Here is a 15,110-nt window from a genome sequence, read left to right as displayed (position 1 = left end):
TGTAATAATCTGTAACTAACGCAAACTTCTGGAACCCCAGAAATTCTAAAATAAATTTCTGGACGTGAGGAATTTATCTATTAATCATATGCAAAAATAATTAACTAAATAGCACTCTCTAATAAAAAATGACAGCAATTCTCGTGAGCGCTAAAGTTTCTGTTTTTTACAGCATGATCGCAAAGATTTTCCCCAAGTCTTCCCAAAGGTTCTACTTGGCACAAACACTAATTAAGAGCATAAAACCGCATCTAAACAGAGGCTAGATGAATTATTTATTACTAAACAGGAACAAAAATAAAGTTGGGTTGCCTCCCAACAAGAGCTATCGTTTAACGCCTCTAGCTAGGCATGATGATTTCAATGATGCTCACATAAAAGATAAGAATTGAAACATAAAGAGAGCATCATGAAGAATATGACTAGCACATTTAAGTCTAACCCACTTCCTATGCATAGGGATTTTGTGAGCAAACAACTTATGGGAACAATAATCACCTAGCATAGGAAGGTAAAACAAGCATAACTTCAAAACTTTAAGCACATAGAGAGGAAACTTGATATTATTGCAATTCCTACAAGCATATATTCCTCCCTCATAATAATTTTCAGTAGCATCATGAATGAATTCAACAATATAACCATCACATAAAGCATTCTTTTCATGATCTACAAGCATATAAATTTTATTACTCTCCACATAAGCAAGGTTCTTCTCATGAATAATAGTGGGAGCAAACTCAACAAAATAATTATCACGTGAGGCATAATCCAATTGAAAACTAAAATCATGATGACAAGTTTCATGGATATCATTATTCTTTATAGCATACAAGTCATCACAATAATCATCATAGATAGCAACTTTGTTCTCATAATCAAGTGGAACCTCTTCCGAAATAGTGGATTCATCACAAAATAAAGTCATGACCTCTCCAAATCCACTTTCATCAATATAATCATCATAAATAGGAGGCATGCTTTCATCATAATAAATTTTCTCATCAAAAATTGGGGGACAAAAAATATCATCTTCATCAAACATAGCTTCCCCAAGCTTGTGGCTTTGCATATCATTAGCATCATGGATATTCAAGGAATTCATACTAACAACATTGCAAGCATGCTCATCATTCAAATATTTAGTGCCAAACATTCTAATGCATTATTCTTCTAACACTTTGGCACAATTTTCCTTTCCATCATACTCACGAAAGATATTAAAAAGATGAAGCATGTGAGGAAAACTTAATTCCATTTTTTAATTTTATTTTATAAACTAAACTAGTGATAAAACAAGAAACTAAAATACTCGATTGCAAGATCTAAAGATATACCTTCAAGCACTCACCTCCCCGACAACGGTGCCAGAAAAGAGCTTGATGTCTACTACACAACCTTCTTCTTGTAGACGTTGTTTGGCCTCCAAGTGCATAGGTTTGTAGGACAGTAGCAAATTTCCCTCAAGTGGATGACCTAAGGTTTATCAATCCGTAGGAGGCGTAGGATGAAGATGGTCTCTCTCAAGCAACCCTGCAACCAAATAACAAAGAGTCTCTTGTGTCCCCAACACACCCAATACAATGGTAAATTGTATAGGTGCACTAGTTCGGCGAAGAGATGGTGATACAAGTGGTATATGGATAGTAGATAATAGTTTTTGTAATCTGAAAATGTAAAAACAGCAAGGTAACTAATGGTAAAAGTGAGCATAAACGGTATTGCAATGATAGGAAACAAGGCCTAGGGTTCATACTTTCACTAGTGCAAGTTCTCTCAACAATAATAACATAATTGGATCACATAACTATCCCTCAACATGCAACAAAGAGTCACTCCAAAGTCACTAATAGCGGAGAACGAACGAAGAGATTATGGTATGGTACGAAACCACCTCAAAGTTATTCTTTCCAATAAATCTGTTGGGCTATTCCTATAAGTGTCACAAACAGCCCTAGAGTTCGTACTAGAATAACACCTTAAGACACAAATCAACCAAAACCCTAATGTCACCTAGATACTCCAATGTCACCTCAAGTATCTGTGGGTATTATTGTACGATATGCATCACACAATCTCAGATTCATCTACTCAACCAACACATAGGACCTCAAAGAGTGCCCCAAAGTTTCTACCAAAGAGTCAAGACGAAAACGTGTGCCAACCCCTATGCATAGGTTCATGGGCGGAACCCGCAAGTTGATCACCAAAACATACATCAAGTGGATCAATAGAATACCCCATTGTCACCACGGGTATCCCACGCAAGACATACATCAAGTGTTCTCAAATCCTTAAAGACTCAATCCGATAAGATAACTTCAAAGGGAAAACGCAATCCATTACAAGAGAGTAGAGGGGGGAAGAAACATCATAGGATCCAAATATAATAGCAAAGCTCGCGATACATCAAGATCGTATCACCTCAAAAACACGAGAGAGAGAGAGAGAGAGAGATCAAACACATAGCTACTGGTACATACCCTCAGCCCCGAGGGAGAACTACTCCCTCCTCGTCATGAAGAGCACCGGGATGACGAAGATGGCCACCGGAGAGGGATTTCCCCCTCCGGCAGGGTGCCGGAATGGGTCTAGATTGGCTTTCGGTGGCTACGGAGGCTTCTAGCGGCGGAACTCCCGATCTATTGTGCTCTCGGGTGTTTTTAGGGTATATGGAGATATATAGGCGGAAGAAGTGCGTCAGGGGAGCCACGAGGGGCCGACGAGGGTGGAGGGCGTGCCCTAGGGGGGTGGGCGCGCCCCCTACCTCGTGGCCTCCTCGAAGCTTCCTTGACGTGGACTCCAAGTCTCCCGGGTTGCTTTCCTTCCAAAAATAGGTTCCGTGAAGTTTCAGGTCAACTGGACTCCGTTTGATTTTCCTTTTCTTCGAAACCCTAAAATAGGCAAAAAGACAGCAACTGGCACTGGGCTCTGGGTTAGTAGGTTAGTCCCAAAAATAATATAAAAGTGTATAATAAAGCCCACAAACATCCAAAACAGAAGATAATATAGCATGGAGCAATCAAAAATTATAGATACGTTGGAGACGTATCATTCACCGGGGGAAGTATTGGGCCTTATTGGACTTTAGTGGAAAGGAGAGAAGGGCCACAAGGGGAGGCAGCGCGCCCCCCATGGGCTGGTCCGAATTGGACTAGGAGGGGCGGCGCCCCCCTCTTTCCTTCTCCCTCTCCCTCTCCTTCCTTCTTCTCCTAGTTGGACTAGGAAAGGGGGAAACCTACTCCTACTAGGAGTAGGAATCCCCCCTTTGGGCGCGCCCCTTGAGGCTGGCCCTCCTTCTCCTCCACTCCTTTATATACGGGGGAGGGGGGCACCCCATAGACACACAAGTTGATCTTTAGCCGTGTGCGGTGCCCCCCTCCACAGTTTTCCACCTCGGTCATATTGTCATAGTGCTTAGGCGAAGCCCTGCGTCGGTAACTTCATCTTAGCCGTCAACACGTCGTCGTGCTGACGCAACTTACCCTCGACCTCAACTGGATCAATAGTACGAGGGACGTCACCGAGCTGAACATGTGCAGATCGCGGAGGTGTCGTGCGTTCGGTACTTGATCGGTTGGATCGCAAAGATGTTCGACAACGTCAACCACGTTAGTTAACGCTTCTGCTTTCGGTCTACGAGGGAACATAGACACACTCTCCCCTCTCGTTGCTATGCATCTCCTAGATAGATCTTGTGTGATCGTAGGAATTTTTTTGAAAATACTGCGTTACCCAACACCCTCGTCAAGTACTATCCCCCTCCCCTCCCTGCCACCGTCCCCGAGACCTTCCTCCTCTTCGAGCCTAGCGGCGATGCCAAAGTCCTGATTCTCCTCGCCGGCAGGCGGAGGTCGAGGAAGTTCTTCCTCTGGTGGTTCTTCACACTGTCACCCTCGCTCTCCGGTAGCCTCTGCATATACAGCGTCCGGCTCCTCTGGCAAGGAGGAGATCGTCATCTCCTCTGCGACAAGGAGGACCAGATGCCACAGCAGAGGCCCTGTCTCCTCTCGAAGGCCACTGTGAAGGACGAAGAATTCGTCCACCAGATCAAGATAATGATGAAGCGTTAGCTCTGTCACATGGGCCTGTCGCCACCATCTCCGGTGCGCGTCAAGGAGGAGACGTCATCCCCGCCGCGACACCGCATGTAGTGTGAGCCGGGGTCCCCTCTCCAGTGGGTCAAGGACGAGTCGGCGTCACCCCAGACCGGGGCGTCCAGATCGGGCACTGACTCAAGGACGAGTGATATGTCTCCTTCATATCTATAATTTTTTATTGTTTCATGCCAATATTATACAACTTTCACATATTTTTGGCAATTTTTATATGATTTATTGGACTAACCCATTGATCCAGTGCCGAGTGCTAGTTCCTGTTTTTTTGCATGTTTTTTGTCTCGCGGAAAATCCATATCAAACGAAGTCCAAATGCAATAAAATTTTACGGAGAATTATTTTGGAATATATGTGATTTTTGGGAGTTGGAATCACCACAAACGGAGGCCCACACAGCCCACAAGACACCAGGGTGCGCCAGAGGAGCCAGGCTTGCGGTGGTGGGATGTGCTCACATCGTACTCGGTTGGAGCTCTACTTCGGGCGCAAGGAAGCTTATATCCAGAAAAAAATCATGTTAAAATCTCAGCGCAATCGGAGTTACGGATATCCCGGAATATAAGAAACAGTTTTCATCCATGCCATCGATGTCTTCAAAAGTGTAGTCTAGCATGTCAGTTAAATCCTCAACAGTGGCTATTGACGTCTACTATGCAACTTTATTCTTGTAGATTCATGTTGGGCCTGCAAGCGTAGAGCTTTGTAGGACAGTAGCAATTTTCCCTCAAGTGGAGTGGATGACAAAAGGTTTATCAATCCGTGGGAGGCGTAGGATGAAGATGGTCTCTCTCAAACAACCCTGCAATCTCTTGTGTCCCCAACACACCCAATACAATGGCAAATTGTATAGGTGCACTAGTTCGGCAAAGAGATGGTCATAAAAGTGTAATATTGATGGTAGAAATATTTTTTTATAATCTGAATAAATAAAAACAGTGATGTCTACTACACAACCTTCTTCTTGCAGACGTTGTTAGGCCTCCAAGTACAGAGGTTTGTAGGACAGTAGGAAATTTCCCTCAAGTGGATGACCAAAGGTTTATCAATCCGTGGGAGGCATAGGATGAAGATGGTCTCTCTCAGACAACCCTGCAACCAAATAACAAAGAGTCTCTTGTGTCCCCAACACACCAAATGCAATGGTAAATTGTATAGGTGCACTAGTTCAGAAAAGAGATGGTGATACAAGTGCAATATGGATGGTAGATATAGGTTTTTGTAATATGAAAATATAAAAACAGCAAGGTAACTAATGATAAAAGTGAGCGTAAACGGTATTGCAATGCTAGGAAACAAGGCCTAGGGTTCATACTTTCACTAGTGCAAGCTCTCTCAACAATAATAACATATTTGGATCATATAACTATCCCTCAACATGCAACAAATAGTCACTTCAAAATCACTAATAGCGGAGAACAAACGAAGAGATTATTGTAGCGTAAGAAACCACCTCAAAGTTATTCTTTCTGATCGATCTATTCAAGAGTCCGTAGTAAAATAACACGAAGCTATTCTTTCCGTTCGATCTATCCTAGATATCATACTAAAATAACACCTTAAGACACAAATCAACCAAAACCCTAATGTCACCTAGATACTCCAATGTCACCTCAAGTATCCATGGGTATGATTATACGATATGAATCACACAATCTCAGATTCATCTATTCAACCAACACAAAGAACTTCAAAGAGTGCTCTGATACGTCTCCAATGTATCTATAATTTTTGATTGTTCCATTCTATTATATTATCCGTTTTGGATGCTAATGGGCTTTATTTTACACTTTTATATTATTTTTGGGACTAACCTATTAACCCAAGGCCTAGTGCAAATTGCTGTTTTTTTGCCTATTTCAGTGTTTCGCAGAAAAGAAATATCAAACGGAGTCCAAACAGAAAGAAACCTTCGGGAGCGTGATTTTTGGAATAAACATGATCCAGAGGACTTGGAGCGGATGTCAAGCAACCAACGAGGTGGCCACGAGGCAGGGGGCGCGCCTACCCCCCTGGGCACGCCCTCCCCCTCGTGGGCCCCTCATGGCTCAACCGACCTACTTCTTCCTCCTATATATATTCACATACCCCGAAAACATCCAGGAGAACCACGAAACCCTATTTCCACCACCGCAACCTTCTATACCCAAGAGATCCCATCTTGGGGCCGTTTCCGGAGCTCCACCGGAGGGGGAATTGATCACAGAGGGCCTCTACATCAACTCCATGGCCCCTTCGATGATGTGTGAGTAGTTTACCTCAAACCTTCAGGTCCATAGTTACTATCTAGATGTCTTCTTCTGTCTCTTTGGATCTCAATACAATGTTCTCCTCGATTCTCTTGGCTATCTATTCGATGTAACTCTTTTTGCGGTGTGTTTGTCGAGATCCGATGAATTGTGGATTTATGATCAAGATTATCTATGAACAATATTTGAATCTTGTCTGAATTCTTTTATGTATGATTGGTTATCTTTGCAAGTCTCTTTGAATTATCAGTTTGGTTTGGCCTACTAGATTGATCTTTCTTGCAATGGGAGAAGTGCTTAGCTTTGGGTTCAATCTTGCGGTGCTCGATCCCAGTGACAGAAAGGGAAACGACACGTATTGTATTGTTGCCATCGAGGATAAAAAGATGGGGTTTATATCATATTGCATGAGTTTATCCCTCTACATCATGTCATCTTGCTTAAAGTGTTACTCTGTTCTTATGAACTTAATACTCTAGATGCATGCTGGATAGCGGTCGATGTGTGGAGTAATAGTAGTAGATGCAGACAGGAGTCGGTCTACTTGTCACGGACGTGATGCCTATATACATGATCATACCTAGATATTCTCATAATTATTCGCTTTTCTATCAATTGCTCGACAGTAATTTATTCACCCACCGTAATACTTATGCTATCTTGAGATAAGCCACTAGTGAAACCTATGGCCCCCGGGTCTATTCTCCATCATATAAGTTTCCAATCTATTTTATTTTGCAATCTTTACTTTCAATCTATATCATAAAAATACCAAAAATATTTATCTTATTATCATTATCTCTATCAGATCTCACTCTTGCAAGTGGCCGTGAAGGGATTGACAACCGCTTTATCGCGTTGGTTGCGAGGTTCTTATTTGTTTGTGTACGTACGAGGTGACTCGCGCGTGGTCTCCTACTGGATTGATACCTTGGTTCTCAAAATCTGAGGGAAATACTTACGCTGCTTTGCTGCATCACCCTTTCCTCTTCAAGGGAAAACCAAGGCATGCTCAAGAGGTAGCATGCCCCAAAGTTTCTACCAGAGAGTCAAGACGAAAACGTGTGCCAACCCCTATGCATAAGTTCACGAGGTCACAGAACTTGCAAGTTGATCACCAAGACATACATCAAGTGGATCACGTGAATATCCCATTGTCACCACAGACAAGCACATGCAAGACATACATCGAGTGTTCTCAAATCCTTAAAGACTCAATCCGATAAGATAACTTCAAAGGGAAAACTCAATCCATTACAAGAGAGTAGAGGGGGAGAAACATCATAAGATCCAACTATAATAGCAAAGCTTGCGATACATCAAGATCGTGCCGAATCAAGAACACGAGAGAGAGAGAGAGATCAAACACATAGCTACTTGTACATACCCTCAGCCTCGAGGTGAACTACTCCCTCCTCGTCATGGAGAGTGTCGGGATGATGAAGATGGCCATCGGAAAGGGATTCCCCCCTCCGGCAGGGTGCCGGAATGGTTCTAGATTGGTTTTCGGTGGCTACGGAGGCTTGTGGCAGCGGAACTCCCAATCTAGGTTATTTTCTGGAGGTTTTAGTATTTATAGGAATTTTTGGCGCCGGGAACAAGTCAGGGAGGTGCCCGAGTCGTCCACGAGATAGGGCGGCGCGCCCAGGGGGTGGCCGCGCCCGCCACCCTCGTGGATGGCCCAGGACTCTTCTGGCCCAACTCTTTTACTCCGGGGTCTTCTTTTGGTCTGTAAAAATCATCAAAATTGGCATGTCCATTGGACTCCGTTTGGTATTCCATTTCTGTAAAACTCAAAAACAAGGAAAAAACAGAAACTGGCACTGGGCTCTAGGTTAATAGGTTAGTCCCAAAAATCATATAAAATAGCATATAAATGCATATAAAACATGCTAGATGGATAATATAATAGCATGGAACAATAAAAAATTATAGATACATTGGAGACGTATCAAGCATCCCCAAGCTTAATTCCTGCTCGTCCTCGAGTAGGTAAATGATAAAGCAGAATTTTTGATGTGGAATGCTACCTAACATAATTTTCAATGTAATTATCTTTATTGTGGCATGAATGTTCAGATCAAAAAGATTCAAGATAAAAGTTTAATATTGACATAAAAATAGTAATACTTCAAGTATGCTAACAAGGCAATTATGTCTTATCAAAATAACATAGCCAAAGAAAGCTTATCCCTACAAAATCATATAGTTTGGACATGCTTCATTTTCATCACACAGAATGCTCCCATCATGCATAATCCCGATGACAAGCCGAGCAATTGGTTCATACTTTTTAACACGCTTCAGCCTTTTCAGCCCTTACGCAATACATGAGCGCAAGCCATGGATATAGCACTATAGGTGGAATAGCATATGATGATGGGGGTTATGTGAGAAGACAAAAAAAAAGTCTCACATTGACGCGGCTAATCAACGGGCTATGGAGATGCCAATCAATTGATGTCAATGCGAGGAGTAGGGATTGCCATGCAACGGATGCACTAGAGCTATAAGTGTATGAAAGCTCATCAAAAGAAACTAAGTGGGTGTGCATCCAACTTGGTTGCTCACGAAGACCTAGGGCATTTTGAGGAAGCCCATCATTGGAATATACAAGCCAAGTGCTATAATGAAAAAATCCCACTAGTATATGCAGGTGACAAGATAAGAAACTCTCTATCATGAAGACCATGGTGCTATTTTTAAGCACAAGTGTGGAAAAGGGATAGTAACATCGTCCCTTCTCTCTTTTTCTCTTTTTTTTTGTTTGGGCTTTTTTGGCCTCCCTTTTTTATTTGGGCTTCTTTGTCCTCTTTTTTTATTTCACTTTCCTCACATGGGACAATGCTCTAGTAATGATGATCATCACACTTTTATTTACTCATAACTCAATGTTACAACTTGATACTAGAACAAAAATATGACTCTATGTGAATGCCTCCGACGGTGTACCGGGATATGCGATGAATCAAGAGCGACATGTATGAAAGAATTATGAAAGTGGCTTTGCCACAAATACGATGTCAACTACATGATCATGCAAAACAATATGACAATGATGGAGCATGTCATAATAAATGGAATTGTGGAAAGTTGCATGGCAATATATCTCGGAATGGCTATGGAAATTCCATAATAGGTAGGTATGGTGGCTGTTTTGAGGAAGATATAAGGAGTCTTATGTGTGATAGAGTGTATCATATCATGGGGGTTGGATGCACCGGCGAAGTTTGCACCAACTCTCAAGGTCAGAAAGGGCAATGCACGGTACCGTAGAGGCTAGCAAATTGCGGAAAGGTAAGAGTGTGTATGATCCATGGACTCACATTAGTCATAAAGAGCGCATATACTTATTGCAAAAGTTTATTAGCCCTCGAAGAAAAGTACTACTACGCATGACCCTAGAGGGATAGATTGGTACGAAAAGACCATCGCTCGTCCCCGTCTGCCACTCATGAGGAAAGCACTCAAAGAACACCCCATGCTTCAAATTTATCACACAACGTTTACCACATGTGCATGCTACGGGACTTGCCAACTTTAACACAAGTATTTCTCAATTTCAGAATTTCCCAACTAGCATGACTCTAACATTGCCACCATTATATCTCAAAACATCTATCAAGAATCATTGTATTCAATGCTTTCTATATGAAAGTTTTTATCATACCCATCTTGAATGCGTATCATATTAGGACTAATTTTATAGCCAAAGCAAATTACCGTGCTGTTCTAAAAGACTCTCAAAATAATATAAGTGAAGCATGAGAGATCAATAATTTCTACAAAATAAAACCACCACCGTGCTCAAAAAAGATATAAGTAAAGCATTAGAGCAAACGACAAACTACTCCAAAAGATATAAGTGAAGATCAATTAGTAGTTGAATAATTATGTAACTATGTGAAGACTCTCTAACATTTAATAATTTAAGATCTTGGGATATTATTCAAACAGCAATCAAAACAAAATAAAATAAAATGACGCTCCAAGCAAAACACATATTATGTGGCGAATAAAAATATAGCTCCAAGTAAAGTTACAGATGAACGAAGACGAAAGAGGGGGTGCCATCCGGGGCATCCCCAAGCTTAGGCTCTTGGTTGTCCTTGAATATTACCTTGGGGTTCCTTGGGCATCCCCAAGCTTAGGCTCTTGCCACTCCTTATTCCATAGTCCATCGAATCTTTACCCAAAACTTGAAAACTTCACAACACAAAACTCAACAGAAAATCTCATGAGCTCCGTTAGTATAAGAAAATAAATCACCACTTTTGGTACTGTTGTGAACTCATTCTAAATTCATATTGGTGTAATATATACTGTATTCAAACTTCTCTATGGTTCATACCCTCTGATACTACTCATAGATTCATCAAAATAAGCAAACGACACATAGAAAACAGAATCTGCAAAAACAGAACAGTCTGTAGTAATCTGTAGGTTTCGAATACTTCTGTAACTCCAAAATCCTGATAAATTAGGAAGTCCTAGGAAATTTATTTATTAATCTAATGCAAGTGGAATTGGTATTTTATCGCTCTCTGGTAAAAAAACAAAAATTATTCTCGTGAGCGCATACTTTTTGTTTTTTACAGCAAGATCAAATAACAATCACCCAAGAAGATCCTAAAGGCTTTACTTGGCACAAACACTAATTAAAACAGAAATAACACAATCATAACAGAGTATAGATGATTTATTTATTACTAAATAGGAACAAAAAGCAAGGAACAAAAATCAAGGAACAAAAATAAAATTGGGTTGCCTCCCAACAAGCGCTATCGTTTAACGCCCCTAGCTAGGCATGATGATTTCAAAGATGCTCACATAAAAGATAAGAATTGAAACATAAAAAGAGCATCATGAAGAATATAACTAGCACATTTAAGCCTAATCCACTTCCTATGCATAGGGATTTTGTGAGCAAACAACTTGTGGGAACAAGAATCAACTTGCATAACAAGGTAAAACAAGGATAACTTCAAGATTTTCAACACATAGAGAGGAAAATTGATATTATTGCAACTCCTACAAGCATATATTCCTCCCTCATAATAATTTTCAGTAGAATCATGAATGAATTCAGCAATATAACTATCACATAAAGCATTATTTTCATGATCTACAAGCATAGAAAATTTACTATTCTTCACATAAGCAAAATTCTTCTCATTCGGAATAGTGGGAGTATCATAAGAAACCCGAATACTATAAATGGTTTCCACATTAAAAGAGTAATGTTCAGAAAAAGGATAATCATAATCATGACAAGTTTTATAAATATAATCATCACTACTTTTTATAGCATAAGTGTCATCACAATAATCATCATAAGTAGCAACTTTATTTTCATCATAATCAATTGAAACCTCTTCCAAAATACCGGAATCATTACTAAATAAAGTCATGACCTCTCCAAATCCACTTTCATAATTGTCACAATAAGATTCAACACCCTCCAAAATAATGGGATCATTACTTCCTAAAGTTGACACTCTTCCAAACCCACTTTCATCAATATAACCATCATAAATAGGAGGCATGCTATCATCATAATAAATTTGCATATCAAAACTTGGGAGGTTAAATATATCATATTCATGAAACATAGCATCCCCAAGCTTTGGACAAACATTAATTGCAGCAAATAAATTCTCAAACATGTCATTCTCATCAAACATAGCATCCCCAAACTTGGGCCTTTTCATATCATAAGCATAATCACTCTCATCATTAATAATATGGATAGCACCAATAGTATAGCAATTATCATCATCACAATAAGTAATAGGAGCAACATCATTTGGGAGGGATACCTTTTTACCTTTGCTTCTACGTCTTTTCTTTTTCCTTCGCATCATGTGTGGGTTTAACCCTATTTTTGGAGCTCCTTATTAATGAGATTGGTTGGATAGAAGGCTCCTCCTCGTTACCCGATTCATCATAAGAAAAAATAGGAGGATATTGGGAAATCTCTTCCCTTTCATTAGTATTCTTTTCATCTTCTAATTGTTTTCTTGACTTTATGTAATTGGCAATATAAGGATTTTCAATGCAATTCACCGCACAATACATATAAATTTCCTCTAGATCAAAATCAAGAACTTTATCAAGGGCAAATTCTGGAATATCCTTAGTTATACGTTTCATTTCTTCATAACCCAGAAGCAAACTAAGTTCATTATGATGCGCAAGGGAATAAAGTCATCACAATTTTTGGACACGATTCGATCATGAAACAATTTTCATTGGATATTTAAATGATCACATTCATTGCAAAGTTCACAAGGATGGCTAAGAAAATTTAATTTTTCAGCACAAACATCTAGCCTTTCTTGCAACCATTTAGTTTCTAAATACTTATGCCTCTTGCAAAATCTATCTTCCCTATTTGGTGTGTACTTGCGAACCCTATGCACTCCACAAAAATTGACATGCTTATAAGAGACATTTTCATCATGACTAGTGCAATCATCGTTAGTACTATGGATATTCAAAGACTTTGTACTAACAATATTGCAATCATGCTCATCATTCAAAGATTTAGTGCCAAACATTTTAATGCATTCTTCTTCTAGCATCTTGGCACAATTATCAAAATCCTTATTTTCATGAAACATATTAAAAAGATGAAGCATATGAGGTACCCTCAATTCCATTTTTTTGTAATTTTCTTTTATAGACAAAACTAGTGATAAAACAAGAAACAAAAAGATTAGATTGCAAGATCTAAAGATATACCTTCAAGCACTCACCTCCCCGGCAACGGCGCCAGAAAAGAGCTTGATGTCTACTACACAACCTTCTTCTTCTAGACATTGTTGGGCCTCCAAGTGCGGAGGTTTGTAGGACAATAGAAAATTTTCCTCAAGTGGATGACCTAAGGTTTATCAATCCGTGGGAGGCGTATGATAAAGATGGTCTCTCTCAAACAACCCTGCGATCAAAAAGCAAAGAGTCTCTTGTGTCCCCAACACACCCAATACAATGGTAAATTGTATAGGTGCACTAGTTCGTCGAAGAGATGGTGATACAAGTGCAATATGGATGGTAGATATAGGTTTTTGTAATCTGAAAATATAAAAACAGCAAGGTAACTAATGATAAAAGTGAGCGTAAACGGTATTACAATGCTAGGAAACAAGGCCTAGGGTTCATACTTTCACTAGTGCAAGCTCTCTCAACAATAATAGCATATTTGGATCATATAACTATCCCTCAACATGCAACAAATAGTCACTTCAAAATCACTAATGGCGGAGAACAAACGAAGAGATTATTGTAGCGTAAGAAACCACCTCAAAGTTATTCTTTCTGATCGATCTATTCAAGAGTCCGTAGTAAAATAACACGAAGCTATTCTTTCCGTTCGATCTATCCTAGATATCATACTAAAATAACACCTTAAGACACAAATCAACCAAAACCCTAATGTCACCTAGATACTCCAATGTCACCTCAAGTATCCGTGGGTATGATTATATGATATGCATCACATAATCTCAGATTCATCTATTCAACCAACACAAAGAACTTCAAAGAGTGCCCCAAAGTTTCTACCAGAGAGTCAAGACGAAAACATGTGCCAACCCCTATGCATAAGTGAAAGGGCATTTCCCTACTTTATGTTTTGGATGATGATGACAACCCTTTGTGGTCTAATCGTGTGCTATATGTTTCAGGTTCTTGATGCTTAGGCTTACATCGGATTGCTATTGCCTCTCGAAGGAAAAGATCGAAGACGTGTCCTCCACGCTTTTATTTTCTTTGGTCATAGAGTACCCCTATTATCAAGAGGGAATCCTCATTAGGAAGCTCTGGGGGAATCAGTTCACGTACACTTTTCTCACCCTCTCTTTGCCTTCCTCAGGTGTGTGTGGGAGAGAGAGTTTTCCTTGCCTCTTCCCCTCTTTTCTGCTCACTGTTTCTGCCCAGCGGTTGTACCGCTCTCTGGAGCGGTTGTACCGCTGGGTCTTGTCGCTCACTAGCTTTGCTCGAGCGGTTGTACCGTTGCCTCCGGGCGGTGGTACCGCCACCATGCTCTGCAACAGCTGGGGCGGTGGTTCCGTCCATGCACCGCTCAAGCACCGCTCTCGCTTCTGGTTTGATGCGGTTCTTGGGCGGTAGTGGCCCGGTTGGTCCGGTCGTTCCACGATGACCGGTACCACCGGTGGTCCGAGCGGTTCTTCCGCTCAGTACTTAGCCACCCAAGAGCTCAAGGCCATGCGGTTGTTCCGGCCAGGCACCGCCCAAGTACCGGTCAAGCTCCTATTTTGATGCGGTGGTTGTGCGGTAGCCAGGCGGTTAGTCCGGTTATTTTTCTTAGCCGGTACTACCGCCCGCCTGTCCGGTTGTACTGCTTGGTAGGGTTCTGCAGCTACACCGTGAGTCCCGGTTGTACCGGGACGAGGACCGGTTGTACCGCTGCAGTGCAAAAAACGCAGTAACGGTTGGAAATGAGGGGCGACTATTTAAGCGGGCTTCTCCCACCTACCACTCCCACCTTTGACCTCTCTCACTCCACCATTAATGCCCTTCAAGCTCTCTTGCCCGATCTCTCTCTAGCCACTCAAACTTGTTGATTTGCTAGGGATTTAAGGAGACCTAGATCTACACTTCCACCAAAGGATATTTGCTTCCCCCATACTTTCTTGTGTGGATTTTGTTACTCTTGGGTGTTTGAGCACCCTAGACGGTTGAGGTCACCTCGGAGCCACATTCCATTGTGGTGAAGCTCCGTGGT

Source organism: Triticum urartu, chromosome 4A (assembly GCF_056163025.1).
Source record: "Triticum urartu cultivar PI428250 chromosome 4A, HENAU_Tu73, whole genome shotgun sequence".
Taxonomy (NCBI): domain Eukaryota; kingdom Viridiplantae; phylum Streptophyta; class Magnoliopsida; order Poales; family Poaceae; genus Triticum; species Triticum urartu.
This window is presented reverse-complemented; position numbering follows the sequence as displayed.